Source organism: Rhinolophus sinicus, linkage group LG10 (genome assembly GCF_036562045.2).
Source record: "Rhinolophus sinicus isolate RSC01 linkage group LG10, ASM3656204v1, whole genome shotgun sequence".
NCBI classification, from domain to species: domain Eukaryota; kingdom Metazoa; phylum Chordata; class Mammalia; order Chiroptera; family Rhinolophidae; genus Rhinolophus; species Rhinolophus sinicus.
In genome coordinates, this window is record NC_133759.1 from 100665366 (window position 1) to 100689335 (window position 23970).

The 23970-nt window shown below is 36.8% G+C and overlaps 1 protein-coding gene across 1 annotated transcript in view; it reads left to right on the forward strand.

Annotated features, from left to right (window-relative positions):
* TENM2 (teneurin transmembrane protein 2) overlaps positions 1 to 23970 on the forward strand; it is a 1556107-nt gene that overhangs the window by 128518 nt on the left and 1403619 nt on the right. The window contains exon 2 of the mRNA XM_019740878.2: positions 7981 to 8050. The gene's annotated coding sequence lies outside the window, so the exon portion shown is untranslated. The remainder of the gene's footprint in view (positions 1 to 7980; positions 8051 to 23970) is intronic.

Genomic DNA, 23970 nt, shown 5'->3' on the forward strand with positions numbered 1-23970 from the left:
GATTATTTTTTTTTACATGATTTTGACTCCAATATACTCATTTCGAAAATGCAGCTCAAGAAACTGTAAGGAGGAAGTCGTTTTGTGCAACAGTAACTTTTAAGGGACAAACTTTCCTTCTTATACACAAAGGGGAGGGGAGAGAGAGGGAGTGAGAGAGAGACAGAGAGAGAAAGAGGGAGACTATAGAGGGAGGGAGGCAAGGAAGGAACGAAGGAAAGAATCCTGGAAGGAAGAAGGAATTGTGTTGCCTAATCTGTCTAATATATGGTTAATGAACAATTGGTGCTTATGGGTGATCTTAGAAAACGTTTTGCATGACATATACACTGGTTCAGCTTTCAATAAAATGCTGCCCAAGATAAAGAAGACAGCCTCCTCTAAGAGCCTCTTGAAATTTTCCCTTAATTTTACTGTTATTAGAGGAATTTCTTAATTAAAATGAAAAAAAAAAGGAAAACACCTTTACATGTGATATTTATTTCAAAATAAATTATCTTGATTATGGTAATTAATTTAGTTCTCTGCTCAGAATATGTTGCTTTTCCTTCTCTCCTCTTCCTTCACCTTCTTCATGTTTTTTGCCCTTTATATTTCTTTCTTTTCTACAGGCTTTCTTTCATTTCTGATTATAAAAAAATGAATGGATAAATTCAGCCCCATGGATAAATTCAGCCCACAAACACATTTGGTGTCGTCGACTAGCTTTTTAAAAAACTTTGAATTTGTTTTTAGCATTTCAAAATGGATAGATTTCGTTTAAGCATGTGGCTATCCAGTTTCTCACTAAAATTCAGTTCTAGGAATACTAGGCCTATAGGAATTGACTCCTTAGATGAGCCGTGCACTGCCCAGTTTGCCAAAATCCAGCCCATTTTTCCCATTTACACTGTTCAACTGTCACCCACAGGCTCTTATGTTTGCAACCTCTAGGACCCATTTCAAAATCCAAGGTCGGTCCAGTGGTATCCAGCAAAGGGTGTGAGCAGCCCAGGGATACACTAGACCTTTGACTAGCGTCCATAAGGCAATATTAGATCTTCTGCTTACAATTATCGTTACATTAAAATGAGAATGAAATTGTGCTTTGCTAAGATTTAATACATCCATTGACAAGGTGCCCACATTCATTGCATGCATCAGATGGTGATGTGTCTTATGGGCTCATGGGCTATTTGGAGCACAGTAAGCTTTCCACATTATGGAGCGGTTGACAGTTGCACCATCAATTTTTGGGTCCCTTTCAACATGCTACGATGCTATAGTTTAGTTAAAAATGATTACATGATGAACTCTCAGAGAATGGGTAGCTGATATTAAAAGATGGCTGTAAGGAAATAGAACTGATCAATAACATTGATGACATGAGCACAAGTGAACATGACAGAGCTGGCTATACTCCTACTAATACAATCTTCACCAGGCTCAATATGAGTTGAAACCATTATGATCTGATAATGGCTGATAAGTTGTCCACTAAAAATGAATTGTTTAAGGTGAAGGTGATGTTTTAACATTGAGTGTGAAAGTGACTACTTCTGTGCTATATGAAGAAAATATTTGAAAATGGATGCTGAAAAATGCTTCCATTGTTCCATCCTGAAAACTATGTCAGTTATGAGAAGAAAAACATCTCAGATCTCTCTCCTCTGTCACACACACACACACACACACACGCACACACACACACACAAACACAAACTTAGATGCATAATTATTGAACCTGTATTAAAATCTCCCAAATATAAAGCGTCAGTGCATTTTAAGTCATTTGTAAAAATTTTGAAATGTATCCTTCCTTAAGAATTTGCAAGTGCAACAGTAAAACCTTTCACATAAATGATAGATTGGATTAAAAAGTTTTTATTATTGAAAAATGATCCCATGTTTTATTTCTTAACATTTGTAAAGTAACTCTTTCCATGAAACCAAGATTATGATTAAAATAACATTATAACCAGGCTGTTAAAATGTTGCATTATAGTTTTAAAACATAGTCTTCAAAACTGATGAACTATATTCAGTTGGATTTTCCCTTAAAAAAATTACTGCATTTCACTGGCTACAAAATGTGCATTTTAACATTTCTGGAATGATGGGTGTACCTTACAATTGAAGGGTAGTATGTGATAGTTAAATTGGAAGTATATTTCCTTCCTTGGTGGTACATGAAATAATAGTACATCTTCCATTTAATGGAAAAAGCACTAATAATAATAATAATATCTAGGAATAATATCTTTAGTGAGAAAAATGAGAAAAATCAGTTTTGTGCAATTAATACATAAATATAATTTATGAAATAGTTTGATTTTATCTTTTTCTAGAAGGATACGTTGTACATTTCATTATCTTATAGGTTTTATAATGTATAAAATATAGTGCACCATAGTAAATATATATACTGTAGTTCATCAATAAATATTTACATAATGCACAGCACAGAAATATTTATGGATGGGGCATATAATCAAAAAAGTTTAGATCCATAGCTCTGGCCAGTATACCATGTTGTTTAATTTTTTTTGAAAATCTGGTCAATAAAGAAAAAAAGCAAAAAAAAAAAAGGAAAGATTAATACTTGGAAAAGGGGATCTATGGTCTTAATATGGTCTGGACCTGCATTTGGGGAAGAGAGTTTCAAAGGTAATAGCAATATTCTATTTCCTAAGGCATCTATAGCCATGCGAGATTTCATTTCATCATTATTCAAACCATTTGTATACATTGCATATACCTTTATGTACAATCTATTAAAAGATATCCTTATTTAATATATTGTAGTAAACTTTTTACCGAAATGTGGCATGCCACTTAAGATACAGCTATTTCTATATTATTTCTATATTATTGTTGTACTTATCATTTAATAGTGCCAAACACTATTCTTTGGTGCTAGAGACACAGGGGCGGAAAATCCAGAATTCTCTTTTCTGCGAGGTTACATTCTAGTGGGAGAGACAAACAATGAACAAATACACAAGGTATTTTCATAACTAATAAAGGCGAGGATAAAAGATAGAATCCATCCGGGTAATGTGCTGGAGGTGACTGGGTTTGGGCTTTCCGACTCAGGTGATAGAAGGTCTAAGGTTTCAGTGATGTCTAAAATGAGCCCGATTGGGTCTTCAAAATACATTCCATATCTTTCCATTCCTGTTCCTCTCCCAAGGAGGAGGATCTACGTCTTCAAGTCAATGCCAGCCTTCCGCCCCACATGACAGCACTGCTGCCAATACCACATCGGCACCTATAATTTATCTTTCTCCACCCAGAGACTTTGCGTCAGGACACTTCAGGTTTCATGGGATTGTGTCCCTTCATTGTCTTCAGATTTACAACCATTTACCATGTTTCCCAAAAAATAAGACCTAGTCAGACCATCAGCTCTAATGTGTCTTTTGGAGCAAAAATTAATATATATTATAGATAAATTAATATATAATGTATATTATAAATAAATTAATATACATATTAAAATAAGACCTGGTACTTGTATTATATTATAGTATTATATTAAAGACCTGGTCTTATATTAATTTTTGCTCCAAAAGACGCATTAGAGCTGATAGTCCGGCTAGGTCTTATTTTCAGGGAAACAGGGTACCTTCTCAGCTATGGTTGGTGAGGTTCAGGTGTCACATGTCCTAGTAAACCAAATAAAGCCCGTTCCAAATACATTCTCACTACATAAAACAAGAACAATGAGTGCCATCAAGGAGCCAGGAACTGCAGTTGAGACATTTGCTCCCTTCAAAGGCAAAATCTCTCTAAAAAATCTTCTAGGTTCTTAAGTCTCGATGTCACCTTTTGAATTTTCTAATACAGTAACGCCTACATACTGGGAATGAAATGGAGTCATCTTACATTTGCTCTAGAATTTTGGTTTTTAGTTGTGCTCTTTCTTTTCTGAAGTGATTGCTATTGAAAACTATGGGTATATAATTGTTAATCACCTCTGTCCTCTTGACATCCTTCTACCTGATATGGGTCAGCACAGTAAATGTCGATGGATTGTCTCCAACGTATTTCTGGAAGAGGGTGAGTTGAAATTGTTCAGCCATAATTCTTCTTACTTCAAACTGTGTCCAGTTTGTTTGTTTTCTTTCTTTCAACACTTCTGTGTTTCTGGCCTCTAGGTATAGCTAACAGATTTTGTGACTATAAGGTCTGCTTTTGAGTAGACAAATTATCACCCTTTGTTTAGCAAAGCTAAATGGAGGGGGGAAATGACAAGAAAAGACTTCTCAGCTGTATTTAGCTGTACACTTACAGCTGAATCCTAACGCCCTTGTAACACAAGCATGTTACCGACAGGTTAAGATAATCTGTGCTGCACAGCCACTCACCCCATTTGAGGGACTTCATTTCTATTTGTCGACTCACAACTCCTGAGAAATGTGTCAGTTTTCATAAAGACAGTTGTCTAAGCCAAGCATATCGGGGGTCCCTCTTAACTCCTAACTGTCTTTTTCCATCTCTGCCATTGAAATCTAGATGTGCCAGTGGTAGCACTGGGTGCCTTGATTCTATCAGTGTGACAGCTCCTATCAACCTCAGCTTCTTTGTATTTTATTGGTATCATTATGAATATCCATAGCCACCAATTTCCGCTCGCCTCACCCTTTGTATCTAATACTCCAGTGATATTCTGTTTTTATGAGTTTTAATGAATTCACTGGGCCTTCCAACGCACAACATCGAGTCATGCCTTTTGGGGAAGATTGGTGACAATGCTCATGGACTGACTTTTCTTTGGCTTCTTCTTTTCACATGAATGGATGGTATCTGGAAAAAGATAAACTAATAAATTAAGGTGGTCCAAATAAGAAAAATTTAAGACTTGTTTCTAGCAAAACAGCATTCCGTAAATAGGTTTGTAATTTACCATAATAATAGCTACTCATCCTTCAACTTCCATAATTTGATGCCTTGCTAGGAGCTTCATGTCTTTATATATAAAACTTAATGTAATATGTTATCATATAGGTATTGGGGGTGCCAAAAAAAGGTACACAGATGGGCACTTTGGTCAACGTTGCTCAAGCAGTAGTTCGCCGTAATCAGAAGTGTCTGGATGGTGATGGTAGCCACTTTGAGCACCTCTTGTAATTGCAGAAGTCAGACGTGACTTGTATTCATCTTTTGTTATTGGTATATATTGAGTATTATAATTTTAATACAGTTTTCCTTTCTTAAAATGTGTATACCTTTTTTGATACCCTCTGTATATATGTCTGTGTGTATAATTCAATGCATTATGTTATGTGAATTTCCGTTTTGGTCAATAGGGACAATGCCTATATCCCAGGGAAGCAGTTGTAATACTGAGGTGCACTTGTTCAAAGTGCCTTGCACATCATGTAAGTAGTACTTCAGTACAGCTGCTATTGCTATGATTTTGATTTATTCTTATTTCTGTTATGCTTACTCATAGACGAGACATGTGTTTCAGAGAAGTTAACTGTCTTCAAAAGTTTGCCTAATATGACAAGGCTCAGATTTGAATCAAATGGTAGAATCCTATTGTATATAACCATTTACTTTCCACCTTCCAGGTAGATATTCTGATTTTTGTTTTGTTTCCCTGAGTCATGTGCCTACTTGATTAAGTTCTTTGCCCAGCATGCTGTTTGTTTGTTTGCTTTTCTTCCATTCCATTCCACTTGTTTTTCCCTAGCACCACTGACTACTTCTCTCTAGTGAAAGGTCCTTGGGAGGGGGATGAGGTTAGGAAACACCCTGCCAAGCATCTCCTTTTCACACCTTGCCTCATTTCTTACCTCTTCTGCCTACTTTAGATATTTGCATTGATTTTTTTTTTTTTTTTTTTTTCTCAACTGCATGGCAAAATGCATGTTTTCTTCTTTAAGGTGCAATTGTGGACAACTTACTGTCTCATAATTCTATCAAACATATCAAACATATTTGTTATTGTTGCTCTATCAGTGTTTATCAATAAGCCTTTTAAATACCATTACCACAAGTGCCAGAGAACTCAGAGCCAGGACCAGGATGAAATAAACGAGATGCTCAGGATGAAAATTTAAGGAGGCCCTTCTGCTCAGCTTCATGCAATTGCTGCGTCAGCACTTCTAAGTGAGTGAATGCCTCCTTAAATGTCCTACCTTCGGAGTTTCACTTGCTCAGAAACTGAAAGGACTATTGAGGTATTTTTTTTCTTAGAATCACAGTTTCTTTAGATCAGTCCATTGAGAAGGACACTTTGTTGTTTTGGCTTTGTCATAATAATGGGTTTAACTTACAGTCCCCTTGGAATTTGCTGTGGCGTGATAATGAGTTTAAAACCAGACCATGTTCTACTAAAGGCCAGGTGTTCAAAGTATAATAAACAGCTTCCTAAAGATTACAAAATGAATATTTAACTAGATGACTACATTTGATTTCCTTCATTCATTTTTTATTATTTCAGTGAAAACCTTCTGGATGGAAATCACGTTGACAGAATTTTAATATCTTCTGGTAAATGAAAGCTGTCATTCTAGTGGGTTCAGTAGTTCTTTACAGTACCGTTTAGTAAACTTCGATGACCAGTGATTTTCTCCATAGTTAAGATTTAGGGGATTCTGTGCAGATTTTACATCAAGAGTATAAAATTTGCCCTGTGAAGTTGATAATTATTATGACATTAGTTATTTTAATCAGGTCCTTCCAAAGAGCCTGATGATAAAAAAAAAAAAGACAAAAAACAAAACTCATCCATGAAAGCTTTAAGTGCTTAATTATTGTTATTTTCCTTTGAAAGGCAGAGAATGAACGATCCTGCCCATCAAAACAGAGTTCTGTGCAGAGAACTTTAGGTTCCTTCTTTAAAAACAAAACAAAACAACAACAAAAAAAACTAGACTCAAGAAGTAAAGCTCTCTAGAGCTGACATTCATTAAAAATTAGCAGTGAGTACAGTTATCTTGGAAAAAGAGGCCAAAACAGCTGCCTTTACACTTCCACCATGTTTATCTTAGGATTGTAGTTCTAGAAATTCTAATGGAATGAGAAAAGTTTTAAAGCTCCAGTATAGATTTTGCTAAGTAAGTTTTTTCCAATTATTGTAATTGACATTTTTTATCTGATTGCCTATCAGTACTCATAGAAAAGTCCCAAAGCAATGCAGAAACGTGATAAAATCATCAAGTTTCTCTAAACTTGTACATATTTCTAAACATTGTTATTTTGTTGTTGTTATTTTTATCTTGTGCTACCAACATTGAAGGAGATTTGTAAGTGTGTTATTGTTGTTTGTTGTAAATTCTCTGAGATTCTCATGCAAGCCTCAACCCAATGTAAAGTCATGCTCATGGGACATTGACAATATATGGTGTCTTCTTTGCAGCTTTCATAATGCTTGCCCATTTCATTCCCTTGCATTGAATTAATTAAGTATAAACCCAAGACAAATAATGACTTTTTGATTATCTCTGTATAATTGATGAAATCCAACAGAGAGGTAAATAAATAACTGTGTCACGTGACTTTGGGAGGAAAGCAAAACTATTAAAAGTTAGAGGTGGGTTTTTCTAGTTGGCTTTTTGTTTTTTAAAAACATTTTTTCCTTTACTTTCCATGTGTTTGCTAATGACTATAATGACAGGCCAAGTGGTTTAGAATCTGCTCAAATCCTCGTGGACGCAGCAACTGAGACTGAAGAAAAACTGGCTCTATCAGGCTAATCTGGGATTTCCAAACTAGGTTTAGATAAAAAAAAAAACCCAAGGTTTCCCAGTGAATGAGGATCTTGGTTTTATTCGTATAGAGCTCTTGCCTGGCCCACTCCAGCATGATACTTCTGAAATGCATAATCCTGTCCCTCTGAGATAAACCTGCTAACCCACTTCTGTCCTTGGTATGCTCTGTGCTCCGAGGGCAGATCTTTTGGGTGTGGATGTTTCCTCTCACTTTTTCTCAGTGCTACCTTTGTGTCATAAGCTGAGAGCTTTAACCATTGCTTTTCTTGTCTTCCAGATTCAACGAAGACATCCAGACGGCTCTGTGTGGTGTTTTGAGAGCAGCCCCTGTTGAAGCTCTTCTAAAGGTAATTGCCCTGGAATGACAGCACACATGTGATCATAAACCAAAGGAGTTGCTACTATGTTCACCCAATCAAAGCGTCTGTGAATTCTTGTTCCTAAGTGAATATGCAAATCAACAGCTTCATTTGGTATTTTTCTTGTCTTTGGGATTCTAACCTTTCTTGCTGCTTGCGTATATGGGGGGAAAGAATGCATGTGTTTATTAAAAACAAGCAAACAAAAGACTGCTCTTCCCTCCTCCCAAGCTAAGTGAGTTATCAGAAGCATCTTTGCAGTCTCAGTTTACCCCTTATCACGATTCTCCTCCTCATAGATTTCATGTCTAGACCAGGAGCTATTTGCTAATAGAGACAGCATCTTAATCATTTTTTAACCCCCAGTGCCTGACATGTGTGTGCTTAAAGAAAGTTGTTTAAATGAACTAATGATAATAGATAACTTTTTGCCCTAGATAGAAAATCTACCATTTATGACTCTGTCAAGTTTCAATTTAATGTGTTCACATTTTTCTACTAGTGTAATCTTGCTTTTCAATCTAAGCAAACATCCTGACTTGGCTATTTTGTTTCATGGCCACATGACCATGGGTTCTTTTCCTTTGTTGTATGTATTAGACCTTTGGACGGGAAAGAGTCTCCGTTATTAGAGGGATGGGAAAGAGTCTCCATGTTGAAGGGAGACCTGATGTGTTCTAATGAGACTGATTGTCTCAGCGGGGGCAGTTCTCACCCTGAGAGTTCTTCCTGTCACCCAGTGTGTTTCAGCCTAAGTGTTAGCCAGTTGGTGAAGGAGATTTTGGAAGCGTTCCAAGCTGTAGTTAATTATGTGCTTTTTCGAAACTCAAGTTCTTTGCTGTCTTCATGGATGCTTTTTCTCTGTTTAGTAAGTGGTTTGCTTTGCTTATTTGCACATCTAACCTCGTTTACAGTTTTCTTACATAAAATAGAAACATAACAAAGTGCCGAGGCAAATGGCACAATGCATTCGATTTGTTCAAAGGTTTGAAAAAGGCGATGAGATAGCATATGTAACAGCACTGGGAAAATTATAAACACTTACAACTAAAAGGAATTTATCATTTTCTATTATCATTCATTTTGCTTTTTAATAAACATGTGGGAATATTTGACTTGAACCTGTGACATGAGACATTTGTGTATTTTTTTCTGTGTGTGGGTTTTGATGGGCTGTTTTGGTCTTTTTGTTTTTAATACAAGATAGGTTGCTTGTGTGTATGTATGCTTTCTAGAGATTTCTAGGGTTTTTTGTTTGTTTGTTTTGTTTTCCATTTCATTCCTTTCACTTTGGTTTTGCTTGTTCATGCCTACGGAGAATAAATTTTATGATAAAGCTGATAACTTCAACTGCAGAAAAATGACAAGTCTGTGGGATTTGGGGCGGAGGCTGGCGGGTAGGGGACGGGCAGGGAGGCTTGCTAGGAAAAAGAGAACAAGCTGAGGAGAAATTAAATAGTTCCCAAAGAGCATTTTACTTACTGAAATAAAATCCCAAAGGAAATTGCTATAACGTAAAAGACTTGGTATAAGAACTCTTGATATTAGATACATGTAAGCTAAGGTCAAAGGCGCTAAGAAATTGATGAGTTGCAGATAATATCAGCTGCTGTGTTTGAAGACATTTCATGGGTGAATTCTGAAATAGAGTCCTCTGTTGGATAGATACTTTGGCGGCAAGGGTATTATTGATCTATTGAAGACAAAGAGGGAACATTCTGATTGGTATGCTAGGAAGAGTTTGCTTCCTGGGGAAGGCAGACAGCCTCATGTTTCCTAACTTTTCATTGCAATTGTGAAGCCCACCTAGGAAGACAGAGGTTTGAATTATTAAAGAAACAGAGTTTGCTAGCCTTGAAGGAGAATTTTCAATATTCTGCAAATTTTACAACATCTTATTTGGAAATACACATTTTCCCCTTCATGTTTAGAGACAGAAAGAAAGATAATTCACTCAAGAGTGAGAAAAGTTAGCTGTGACACTAACATTCAGTTGAATGTATTAAGGTGAAACTTGGTTTGAGACACTTGTCTTAAGAATTGGTGATTTTGAATTTGAACAGCTGGCCTGCTGTTTGATACTATGTCAATCGCAAAATAATCTGTGGGGGAAATCAATGTTGTAATTAATAACTTACATATTAATAGCTGGTATAATAATAATTAAAATTCCAACTCATTCATGAAAGTTTTTTTCTTAAAACAATCTGTTTTCATATTATGACATGAATTATATCCTTTTTTATTTTTTTAAACATAAGACTAAAGCCTAGTAAATAGCATAGAGAAATGTTTTTCATTTTCTCTTTTCCTGGGTGATTCTAGCTACTAGCTAAGAGTGAGGGTTTTAGAACAATACAGGCTTGAGATGAATTCTGTCTAACTTGAGATGAATTTTTCTAACCGTATAATTTTAGCACGTTATTTAACAACTTCAAGTTACAATTTCGCAATCTGGAAAATGGGAATTATAAGAGGAGCCATCCTCTGAGCTTGTTATCAAGATTAAATCAGAAAACCCATGGAAAACATGTAGCCGTGAATGCACAATAAAGGCTATAAATATGTCGGGTATTCATAGGATTCCGGGAAGCCTGTGGAGGATACAATGAAAAGGGGTAGAAATTTGACTCAAAGGCTATGGGCACTCGCTCCGTTTGTAAGATGTATCCAGAGTAGAACCTTCTGTTTGTGTGATGGCAAGTCTGTAAATATATTTTGATCCCATTGTTCTTTGAGTTGAACGGCAGGCCTGGCAATAGTCATAAGTTCCAACAGAGGTAGAGATGTGAGCTGGTGTTCTTTCTCCTTTGACCTAAGTACTCATTAGTGCCTGCTAATGAGGAAAGCTTAGGTCAGAAGCCAAAGAGAGTACACTCTCAGGGTAAGAAATGAAGAGGTCAAAAGGCAAAGGTCAACAACTCAGGGATCTGGGTCACATTATGACAGTGGGTGACCCATGTTGGGAATCAGGTGGCCACCGCAGAAGGTGCACTCATGGAGATGAGAAATGCGCACAGATTGTCAGAGCTGGAATGAATTAAAACAGTGCAATCTTTGACATCAATGAGAATATCATTAGAAGAGTTTCCTTTGGCATTCAGGCAAAAATGTAATCGGAAGCATAAGATTTTTTTGAATGCCACATAATAGAAAAATATTGCTTTCAAAGCGATATGTCTGTATAATATAAAAATATTTGATGGAATGGGATCCAGCGATAAGATCATGTTATAAGTCATAACTCAAATTAGAGGATCTTGTTTGAGGAGCGGTATTCTTTGGTCTACCCATGATGCTTGTAGGCCTTGTATACCAATGCCTCAGTTCATGTTTGGGTTTGATTCACTTATTGATTCATTCGTTTGTACATTCACTTTTTATTTATTTTTTTCTGTTAAATAGCATGATCATGTCATAATTTTTTTCAGTCAAATGTTCCATTTTCCCCTGAGTCTGTTGCCATGTTTGTTCTGCTTTATTTCATTTTCCCCTGGAAGCCAGGACAGAAAGATACTTTTTCTATTTACAGAGACAATTGATCGTTGGTGTTGGGTATATTTTCCGGCTATCAGGCTTGCCCCTCTGCAAAGTCTTTCACCAAAATTTCAGGAGGACCTTTGTAAAATATGCATCCAGATGTCATTCCCCTGTGTAACGCCCTTCGTTCACTTCTCCTTGGTCTCAGAAGCCAGTCTAACTGTTCACCTGGACCTAAACGTTCCTGTATAATGTTGCTCTTGCTGTAACTCTCTAGCCCCATGATGCAGCTCTGTCCCGCTTGCTCACCTCTCTCCACTCAGCATGCACCTCGTTCTCTTTTAGAAATAGCCCAGCCCTTCCTCAACCCGAGATTTCTGTGTCTGGCTGCCGTTTCCCTATGCTTCCCAAAGTGGACTTGGTCTCATCTTTCATTCATGTCTCCGCTCAGATATTCCCTGATCAGAAAGGGCTATTTGGACCAAAATATGTTATTCTGTCATCACTCCTTTATTGTTTCATAGTATTTATCACAATCTGTTATTCTTCATCTATTGATTTAATTCTGTTATGATGGTCTCTTTCGACCCCATTATCATGTATGTATCCTCCTTCAGATTAGAGGCTTTTCCTGCCTGGATTGTGACTCTATCCTCCAGAACCAGAAAATGAATGCTTAGCAGTTGGTAGGTGCTCACTAATATATATATATATATATATATATATATATATATATATATACACACATATATATATGTATATATATATATATTAATAAATGAATAAAGCATAGCCTTATTATCTTCTTACTGTCAAAGTTTATGATCTTCCTTCATGGTTTGGGTCATTCAGTGTTATTATTCAGTGTTATTATTGAGGATTTATCATGTGAAAGGAAGGTGGACCTCGGGAACACACAAATTTCTGCTCAAGACTTGTTTCCTTTACCATAGGGCTAACCAGTGTGTTGCTGCTTGCTTTGGTGAATTCCTATAGCGCTAGGTGTAAAAGAACTCAGGGACTGTCTCAACTCATAAGAGGAATCCAGCAGCCCAGAGGAGGGAAAAGACTCACGTCACAGATTTGCCTCTTCTGCTTAACTACCTAACAGAACAGACACATGTTCAAGATACCTTCCTTGTGGAACAAAAGTGGCTTTTTGGAGGTTGCTCTTCTGTGCCTTGCCACCTTTAGCCATGGACCTGTTTTGCACAGGTCACTCTGCTTCTCCATCCTCACCCCTCTTTCTGTTCCCGCCTCCTCCTCATCGCCCCATCACCTGTGGTCATTCTTCAGATCTCAGCAAAAGGGCTCTTTTTCAAGGAGTCATACTCTGACTGCCTCTTACCTTCCCCTGACGAGGCTAATTCTTCCTTCCTACACTTTTCACGGCCCCCTAGACTTCCCTTTATAGCATTTAGCATTGTTGTCATTGTACATAGATCTGTGTCATTAGTGGATTAATGTCTCTCTCTCTAGCTGGACTGTGAACTCCATGAGGATGAATGTATCTTCATTTTGGTCACTATATCCAGTACCAATACCTGCCCTTAATGATTTTGATACATTCTCACTTCTATGACTTTGTGCTGTTTCTAAAGATGATGACTTGATCAAGTAAACAGTTTTTTAAATCTACAACAATAAATGATTATGAAACACTGAGAAAACTACAACAATGAATAGCTATTTAAACGACACAGCAACACGTAGACACTTTCTGGGCCTAACCAAATCTCACTTCTTCCATGTGGCATCGTCCTCCTACTTTTTCCTGCATTATTCACCACCATTTCCAAATTTCTTTCACTTCGTCTATCATGGAGATTAGCAATGAAAATGTTCCCTATTCAGATAGAAAACACATTGTAAACAGCCATATTTTCCCCTTGTGCTACCTTGTGTCCTCTCCCCCAAAGGTTTTAGAGATAAATATTTGTGTGTGTGTGTGTGTGTGTGTGTGTGTGTATTACATATGTGTGTATTGTTAGAGTAATTCACTTCATCCATCAACTGATTTTACTCAGTTTATTTTTTTGAACGGAATCCAAAAGTCCCTTCCCCGGCCTTTATTTCTTTAAGGTGAAGATGTGTAAAGAGCAAGATGCGTATACTTCCCAATCCAGCTACTTACATTTATAACCTTGAGGCTGCCTTTGATCCTAAATCAGCTTTTAATTACCATCGTAGTTACACTGGTATAAAAATGATTCTATTATTTCCACAACACAGCAAGGATATGACCAATAGTATCTCATGAGTGTAGTTATTTTAAGGCTTTCCTGACTAATTATAGTGGGTTTATTATAATTCATTGTTCAGTGGCCTTCTAGGCTACTTACTTGAGGTTCTATTCAGAATTACAGCTGCTGCTGCAGCTGTTTTCCCCTCAAGGTTCTATGACTTCATGAGAGTAGCCAGGTCCCTATTGGGAGAGGGTGTAATTGGGCTTAAGGGAGATACTTAACTTGGTGTCCTCTGGAATGTGCTACAAGACGGTGCATCATTCTCAATTCCAAGAAGAGGTTAAGAATGTAAAGAGACTGGTAGATGAGCCCTTTAATAGTTACTAACTGACATAGGCAACAAGAAAACCTACTTATTCACTTACCTACTTATTCAGCTAGCTGCTTTCTACAGCCAGTTTTTCCTTTCTATTAGATCCCCACTTTATAAATAAATGTTTCTGATTGCTCAATTCCCAGTCCAGCCTCATTTCCTCTTTTGCAAATGATAAATAGTATGTTCTTAGTTTCCTATGCAATTTGTGTTTGTTTGTTTTTTCTCCCTGACAAACATTACTGAATACCTATTATGTGCCTAAAACAGATTTTGCAACTCATGCCAACATTTATTAGCAAGCAGACACAAAGATAGTCATTTGACTTCTTTTTGTAAGCTCCAGGAAGTCCCAGTCTAGCTATTGGGTACTTTGACAAGTTGGTTGCATGAAAGTTTGCAACAACATTCTGATGGCACGATCACCTCATTTTCTAATTGAATCAAGGAGAGAATCCTTCAATAACTTTCAAATGGAGGGAAGGACAGAAGAGAATGACAGGTGTCAGGGACTCAAGATCTTTCTCTAAGTGTGTTTGTCTGTGAGGGTAGCCAGATGCATTTATGCAAGGGCAGATGTTTTAGCCATCCCCATACTTTAAACTTCACTGTTTTTTAAATGAAAATTTATTTTCATATACTTGATCCTAGTTGAAAAACCGTCTAATGAAGATTTAGACAGGGACATTTAAAATGCTTGTCTTAGGAATCTATAGATCTCCGATTGAAACCATCCATGCTGTCTAGCCTCTATTGGGCTCTGCGTTTGTGATTAGAGTAGATCAAATGTAAACCAGTGTTTTCAAGACAGTGAATTCAGTGCACAGGCCGTTATAGCCTACTGTCTGTACTGAAGTATTATAAAGTAAATGACAGGCCACATTAGAGATGTTGGTATATCACTTCCCGTTTAGATCCTTGCTGAGTTACAGAATCATAAGGTTTGCTACAGGGCTACGATGGGAGCAGAGCCATGCAGAGTGAGAGAGCACAACACATGTGAAAATCCTGGCAGCAGTCAGACGAGAGCAAGCGAGATCACTATGTGAAGCATCTCCTTATCGAAACCAAACTGATGTATCTTCTTCCCCTTCTCCTAGTCTGTAACCATAGACAGCTAGAACTAGAAAGAGAACAGGAGGAGACCAAAGGCAAATAATCAACAACAAACACAACTTGCCTTCTTCATGGGACCTGCCTCCACGTTAGGAACCTAAGTTTGAGGTTCACTTAGTGACAGAGGGAAAGAGATTGATGTTCAATTCGATGGTTCCAAAGGTTTAAACGGGTCTGAAATGAGCTTGGATCTTGTTTTGCCTTGATCCGTGAACTTATGCTTAAAGACTGAAGGAAAAAAAAAGTTTCTGTAACCACTTTTACGCAGCCTACATTTATTTAAATTCAGAATAAGAATTACAAATTTAACATTTATTATGAAAATACTATGGTGAAATAGAATAAGATGGTCTGAATGATTAATTTCATATAGACAGAACCCTGCAAATTGAAATATTAATGCTTTCACTTTTTCATCATCAATATTTGCATTTTTTGATAATGAAAATCTGCTTAAAACATCAAATGAATCATGATCCTGAAGCCATGAACGACTGGGGATTATTTTAAAAGAGAAATTCACGTTTTGCTACACATCTCTTGATCGAGGTCAAAATTCTGAACATTGGCATGTTCGAGGTGTCCTTTAGCTGTTTCTAACATGTTTGAATGTTAGCAATCATTATACTCAAAACCTACAAGCATCTAGCTGTTGTTTTTTTAGAATTGCTTTTAGTCTGCAGAGGAGAAATGGAAGCCTCAGTTGAGCTTTCAAGGGCTAGTTTTATGATGTGAATTATTCACACAGTTCACTTTTTTGAACTGGTATTCTATCACCTTCTCTTAAAAAAAAAATAGTCCCTCTTTAAAAAAATGTCAGTAAGCTAGAAAACCCTCTAAACATTAATAAAACCTGACCAAAAGCATATTGATAACATTGAATAGTAACATTTCTGGAGGTGATCATGATTATAGAATTCTTCATGATACCCCATTTTTTGTTGCAGAGAGCAGAGTTCCTCAGCCAAATGCAAAACTACTTAACATCTTTCTATGTATTGGAAATAAATCATTAAATTCATTCAGAAGAGACATTGATCTTTTTTTTTTTCCTTTAAAAATGTTTCTCTGGAGCATAGATAAAGCTAATTTCTCCCCACATCAAAGATTCTTTATTCTTCCTTATAGACTAAAATGCAAAGCCTTTGAAAGCTGACAGTAACTTATTTGAAAGGCACCATGATATGCTTCTAACTTTTCCTAGGTTAGGAAAGCAAACAAGATAGTGAGTTAGAATTGTGTCTAAAAGAAGGATAAATTGGTTCTAAAATGGACCTGAGAAATAGATCCCTATGAGTAAATTTCATAAACTGTGTGCTATTTATTTTGGCCTTGTTTCTGTGGTTACTCTTCATTCCCTAGCATTTGCTATGTTAAAAGTAGTGGAACATGGAGGGGTGTGACTCTTTTAACAGTAATGGACCCATCCAGACTGGGCTCTAAAGTAGCATGCTCTATAAAGTTGATAGTGAATTCTTGATTTAGGACCATTCTTTGAAAAATATCGAAGTCCCTGCTTAGATTCTTCCCATCCAGTTTATTAGTATTATCTCCTTCCATTTGGTTAAAGTTTTCTGCTTCAGTCCTTCCTTCAAGAATAAGCAAAATGTCAGGACTAACTTTTCGTCTCCCCCACCTCTACCCCTGTAGAACTTAACTGACTTATTACTGACCTATATTTGTTGGTAGTACCAAGTTCATGTAATTCAATTTGTGTGTCAGGAATATAATCTTATATCATACTTTTCTTTTTTTTAATCTTCAATCATTTTAATCGTCTCATGTGGGGAGCCATGGTTACAGGAAACTCTGAGCTTTGCAGAATGGCTCGGTTTATGCTACCTGTTTCCTCCCCCTGAGGCAATTGTCTCTGCCTGCACCTGAGGGGAGCTTGAGCTGGTAAGCTGCTGAGGAATTTGGTGGGAGCGGCCCATTCCCGGACACAGAAGGCTGATGCCTATCAGGGCAATTGATAAGATAATTACTTGTGAGAGTTTCCGTGAATGTTGTATCCTCTATGTGAAAGCTAAAGAATTTACATTTGTTATGTTAATACATACTTGCACGTGCTCAAACTGCTTATATGGGTGCAGTAAAATAAACTCAGTGTCTTCAGGATCACTGAAGTCCGCGATCGCCATCATATGTGAGAGTGTCTTTTATTCATTCCCACTCCCCCATTCGGGAACCCATCGACTCGTGGCAGCTGGCCCGTCACAGTCTCAACACCCAGATTTCTTAGCAAGCTCTTAAAAAAAGTGTCACAAGGAATATGGAAAGTTCTTTCACACCTGGAGATATGTTGCAGGCCCCTCCCACCCACAGGTTCCACATAAAATGTCACCTTTTCTCTGAAGCTCTCCCTGAATTCCCTAGGTAGTTTGTTACTCTGCTATATCTTTTGTTCTCTTAATACCAAGTACGTAATATCATGGAATACTTATTCATTTACAAATAAATAGATATTGTGGCCATTGAAAATATGGACTCTCTATAGTGTTCGTCTTTACTTCTTCCATGATTACCCCACCAATAAATGCGTGTTCAATAATTGAAAGAATGCTTAATGTATATATTTATTAAGAGTGATTGTAATGATGTATTTGGCTTTGTCCATTTGTTTTTATCCCTGTCTCCAGCCCTCAGATTTTAAGTTCTGAAGGGTGAGAATCCTATATATTTTGTTCAGCACTGTGAACCAAAGCCAACTACATACCTGGTGTATAGTTGGCAAGTTTAAATGTTAGAAAATGAGCAAGTAAATGGATACCTAAGGGTGTCAATGGTTGATGATAACTCAATGTTTAGGAGAGTTTCTGTACACAGAATTATTTAACTCAAAAGTATGTGCGGTGTTTCCCCGAAAATAACACCTAACTGGAAATTAAGCCCTAGCATGATTTTTCAGGATGACACATCCCCTGAACATAAGCTCTAATGTGTCTTTTGAAGCAAAAATTAATATAAGACCCAGTCTTATTTTCGGGGAAACACGGTACTTCTATTGATAAATATCCTGACATGGGAAAGATGGTTGTAAGATATAACTGTGATTTTCACAATGTGTGTTGTGACCCATGTTTATTTGACATGCTATCAATTTAGTTGACTATGACCAATACTTTTCAGAAAAGAAAAATGGGGTTGGATTGTATTAGTTTTCTATTGTTGTGCAACAAGTTAACCACAAACTTAGAGGCTTGAATCAGTTTTAATTATCTCACACTTTCCATGGGTTGAGTGTTGGGACGCAAGTTGGCTGGATCTTCTTTTCAGGGTGTGGCAGGGGTTGCTGAGTCTTCTCTTAGTCTGGGTTTCTTTCCTGTCATACTGTGATTTATAATAAGAAATATATGTTTAGTTTTCCTGCTTCTGACACGGAGCTCCTAAACCCTTGAAATTTCCTGAGTGATAAGAATGACAGTCTTTTGTTATGTTAATGAGGCGACTTTTGGACTGACTTCCCCTAAGGATGGGGAATAGGGGGTCAGGAGAACCAACCAAGTGATTAGAGAGTTGGAATGTTTGCTCCGACCACACTCCCTTCACTCCTCAACCTCTCCCCCCAACACATACACCTCCTGGGATGGGAGAGTGGCTGGAGGTTGAATCAGTTACCAGTGGTCCGTGATTTAATCATTCATGCCCATGTAATGAAGCCTTCATAAAAACCCAAAATGACTGGGTTCTGAGAGTCCTGAGGCTGGTGAACACATGGAGATTACTGAAAAGTCATGCACCTGGAGAGAGCATGAAAGCACCTAGCCTTTCCTCCATACTTTGCTCAATGCATCTCTTCTGTCTGGTTATTCCTGATTTATTTTATAATAACTGGTAATCTGGTGAGTAAATGGGTTTCTTAAGTTCTGTGCTATGGGAAATTAATCAAACCCAAGGAGGGAGTCTTCAGAATTTCTGATTCATAGCCAGTTGGCCAGAAGTATAGGTGATAACCTGGACTTATGACTGGCGTCTGAAGTCCAAGGAGGGAGTAATGGGAACCTCAAATTTGTAGCCAGTTGGTCAGAAGCACAGGTAACAACGTGGGCTTGTAAATTGGTATCAGTGGTGTGTCAATCTTGTAGGACTGAGCCCTTAACCTGTGTAATCTGAGGTTATTTCCATGTAGACGGTGTCAGAATTGAGTTGAATTGTAGGGTACCCAGCTGGTGTCTGGAAAATTGCTCGGTAGTGTGGAGGGAATTCCCCCACATTGGAACTGGTACCAGAACCCCTTTGTGTTCCAAGATCATGTGGTTGGTGGAAGAGTCCAATTCCTTGCAGACGTAGAACTAATGGCATCTTGCTTCTTTAGGGCCAGCAGAAGAAGGTCTGCTACTTCTTTAAGTCTGACCGCTAAATCCTCTTGTAAGGGGATCACCTGATTAGGTTAGGCCCAATCAAACTAATCTCACTTTTGATTAACTTAAATTCAACTGCTTAGGAGCCAGAGATTTTAATAGCATCTGAGAACTTCTTATTTTTACCTGTCTATAGAATGAAAGATAATGAAGGAGTAGCATCTTATCATATCCACAGGAATTGCCCCGACCAAGGGAAGGGGTTTATACAAAGGCCTGACTCATTGGGAGTCATTTTAGAGTTTTGCTGACTATATTGCTTTAATATATGTGTGTGTGTGTATCTGTATAGGGTCATGTGTTTAGGTATGTGTGTATTCCTGTAGTGGGTCATAATGCAAAATCTATTTTGCACTATGGGTCATATTAAAAAAAAAATTGAAAATATCTGAGCTGTAGGATAAATTTGTAATGCTTCTCATGTTCCCGGAAGTAAGGAAATGCTTAGTTTAATTATAGGCAATGCTAAGCAGCTTTAAAAATTCATTTTGTATTATCTGTTACTGACTATAGCAAGTTTTGTGTTCGTTCAGTCATTCATTCAATCAATAAATGATTATTAATCACATACTATATGCAAGGCTTTGCATTAAGCAACAAAGACCATTAATTCTTTGAGATCAACAGTCATGATGGAAGACACTGTGTGTACCTAAATAAACAAAATATTACTAGGTAGGAAGTAGGGGGAACTGTTAATGAATTTTGGAAAGAAAACAAAGGTAAAAATTTGTAGTTTGAAGAGGTTTTGGTATTACTATATCTGCTAAAGGAACATTGTTTTCTAGCTTTTTAAAATTCAACTTCATAGTGCCACAATAGGAGAAATAAGTAATTAAAAAGAAAAAAAAGGAAAAGATTAAAGAATAATTTACAAAGGAGCCTGTGTCTAGAAGAGATTTCTCAAACATTCTAAGGAAATAGCATCGTTCCACTCAGCAATTAAAAAATAGAAGCATTAAAGTGCATTTCTAATATCATATCTTTTAATTTTTATAGTTTGATTACTTGCTTCAAGTCGCTTCAAGTCGATTCAAGTCTCAGAGATGGGGGCAGGCACCCACTCAAGTTACTATCACGAAGGCTTATGAGTATTTTCATTTGCTGAGTTGGCAATTGGTTTGTCACAAGCTTGAAAAAACTTCAAAAAACTTGAAAAAACTCCAAATCAGACACAAACACTGCTGTCATCTCTCTCTGCCACCAAGTGGGAGCCAGTGGCAATGAGAAGATCATGTACATTATACTTTGATTGTTATTTGGACATGCAGACTTTCCAAATTGCTCATAAATGAATGTCACTTTTCCTGAACCAAAGCATATGTTGATTAGTTAATTTGATTTGACACTATCCATTGTTAATGCTCTGGGATAGCATAGTACTTCATAGCTTCAGTCAAAATTGTAAAGCCTTTTTCCCATTGTCTAATATGTCATAAATGGAAAGGACCGCTCTGTCTTTAACATTGAACTAATTGAACTATTGTGTGCTGTGCAAAAAAAAAAAAGAAAAGAAAAGAAAGAAAGACAAAAAAAAAAAAGGAAAAAAGGAAGAAAAAAAGAAATATTTTTTCTTAGTATCTTGAGAGTTTGTTTGCAAATGATCCCAGATTCAAGGTTAACACATGACAGTCATTTCCTGGGCAGTTAGATGAGGCTATGTTCAGGTTAATGACTGTGAACCAATTGTCAGAGGACTGGTTATCTATAATTGTAATAAAGTGTCCTTTATTTCCTTATTACCTTAAAATTTCTATGAGAGCCATTGTTTTCCATGATCCCTTGACATTTCTCCCGTATCAATAATATTTTCTTAAGGATCTCAAAGAACTTAATGAATATGTCTCAGTGTTCTTTTATTAATGGCGTTGATTAGATTTATGGATTCAGAATTTAGGCTCATGAAAGATTTGTTCTCATTGTGACTCAAAACACAAGAGTTTAATTAAACCTCCCATCCTCACTCTTCCTTCATATTCCACCTCTATTAGACAAAATAAGCATGGAAGGCAAAACAAAAGAAAAAATTATAGTTGTCACTAATTGATTGTTTTTCAGCAATAATGCGCAGTGTGTAATTATCCAAAATTATGTTAAAATCCATAATTTTATATGAAATGAAAAGGGAAATAGAAGCTCCATCTGGAAGGTAATCTAAACATTATAAACTCTATTAAATCTAACAAAGTTCCTTGAAATACTTGAGTCAAACCCTCTATCTCCTGCCCGTGAGTTCTGTAAAGATAGCTAAAAATAAGTTGTTTACTCATTTCCCTGTAATAGAGATTTCAGTTCTCTATTTGCACAGCTTTTCATAGTGGTGTTGCATCTATTTCCACTTCTGTGTGTATTAATGCAAAAAGAGTTCAAGGGTAGATGTCCTTCAGATAATTCAAAATACATGTTATAGTTGCAAAAGTTCAGTTTCAAATGAGTAACCTGCACTTATAACAGAGTGACATTTAATTTAGATGTTTAGTTGTATAGATTATTGGTTCTGGGGGTTATACCTTGGCCAGTAATGAGTGCAAAAGTGACATATGACTGATGTTATTGTTTGCAAATTATTATACTGCCAGTAAAGGTAACTATTAAAGACAATCAAATATAGCCCAGCTGTATAGTGAAATCATTACTTTCTGCAAATATCTTGTGATTTATTCAAAAGCTTTTGCATTATGAAGCACCAAAGTATTTGAGAGACTACCCACCATAATCCTAGGATGTCATGACCTCCTTGATTAAATGGAATGATGAGTTTCTGTTGTCACAATGACACTGCCTTGAGGACACAGCCTTGGCAGTACAAGGTCAGCTTGATGGGATTAAAGCAATGAATGGATTTACATAACATTGGAAAGAAAGGCTGGTATAAGATCTCCTTTGTCAAATAAAATATTGACTTATCAGAGATTGATTTGCTGTTGAAAACATCCATTTCTGGTGTAGAATAAAATTCTGAAAAACATTTATCTTATTAATAGCTCTTACTTTCCAAATATTTTCAAAGGGCATTTTCTATTTGGCTGGACTACAGCTCCATCAATCTCTGGGCTCATACTGTATTCAAATTCCTTACCGTGATAATATGCTCTTACCACTCCCCTTTCCTCTCCCTGAGATCCACAGAATGACTTAGCAGGGATTGTGACTGGCAACTTTAAAAAACGGTCTCAGCTTTTCAGATATTTTTTACTGGAGTAATTGAGCTCTTATCTGAGGCTCTTCACGTTGGAGTAGCTTGACTCCTCAAAAGAAGCCAAAAAATAAATAAAAATAAAATAAAATGCTTCCAGTTCTCCAGTTCACCATTGCACAAGGATTAATGGCATATTTAAATTTTCAGTTTTTCAAAGAGGCTCTTTCATTGTTCCCCACCACAGTGCTGAGTTTGTGTTTAAACGTTTCATCTTGTGCATTTCAAACTGTCAGGCTGAAGAAATACCAATAAGTTTGTTAGGTGTAGATAATCGAAAATTCCCTTTACTCAGCTTCTTGGTCTATATTTATCTGTCTGGCTGTGAAATCTATTCCAAGAGTATTCATCCACCACCCAAATCTATTCACCAAGCATCAAGACTCATCAGTGAGATGGAATAATGCCATTTAATTAGTCTTTGATATACAGCTTAATTAGGTCTTAATAAGGGGTAGTGCATCCTAAAATCAATTATCTTGCTCTTTTTAATAAGAGCAACTAATTAGTGGGAAAATCACCACAGTTCTCTTTCTATCCTGAAGCTTTCCATAATGCTAGGAAGAAAGATATGAAGAAGAAAGAAAAAATATATCTTCTAAAATATTTGTAAGAAATATCATATTGAATGTAAAAGGATATATTTAAAATAGTTGTAATAGGTTATAAATATTTTACAGAAAATGCAATGCAGTCAGTTCAGTATCATTATGTATTTCATAGTTTTTTCGTTCATTAAAGAAAAATCAGGTGTTTTCCTACCTGTCTGTCTAGCTCTTCCCTTTGCAGTGTTGACAAGTGTCCTAGGTGTAGTAGGTCCACTGCAACTGTGTGTACAGAGGTCAACAGTGCCACATTTCAATGAGTCATCTTTCTGAATTGATGTATTTCTTTGTCTCTAGCCTAGGAAGTGGCCCCATGTGCTGCTGAGGACAGTTACTACGTGACGTTGGCTATACGTTTCAAGTCTTAGGGTTTCTCTGTATTTTCTTTGTGTTCTCTGACACAGTAGATTCCATTTAGCTGTTGCGAAAGAAAGATTGCCTTGTCATGATATTCCTAAATTAACTCGACGCATATTTATTCATCTCCTACTCTGAACTAGGTTCTGCTGAAGCCGCTGAGATTTGGATGTGAATGAAACAGACGTGATCCTTGCTCTTGTAGAACTCCAGTTTTAATGAAATAAGATAGAG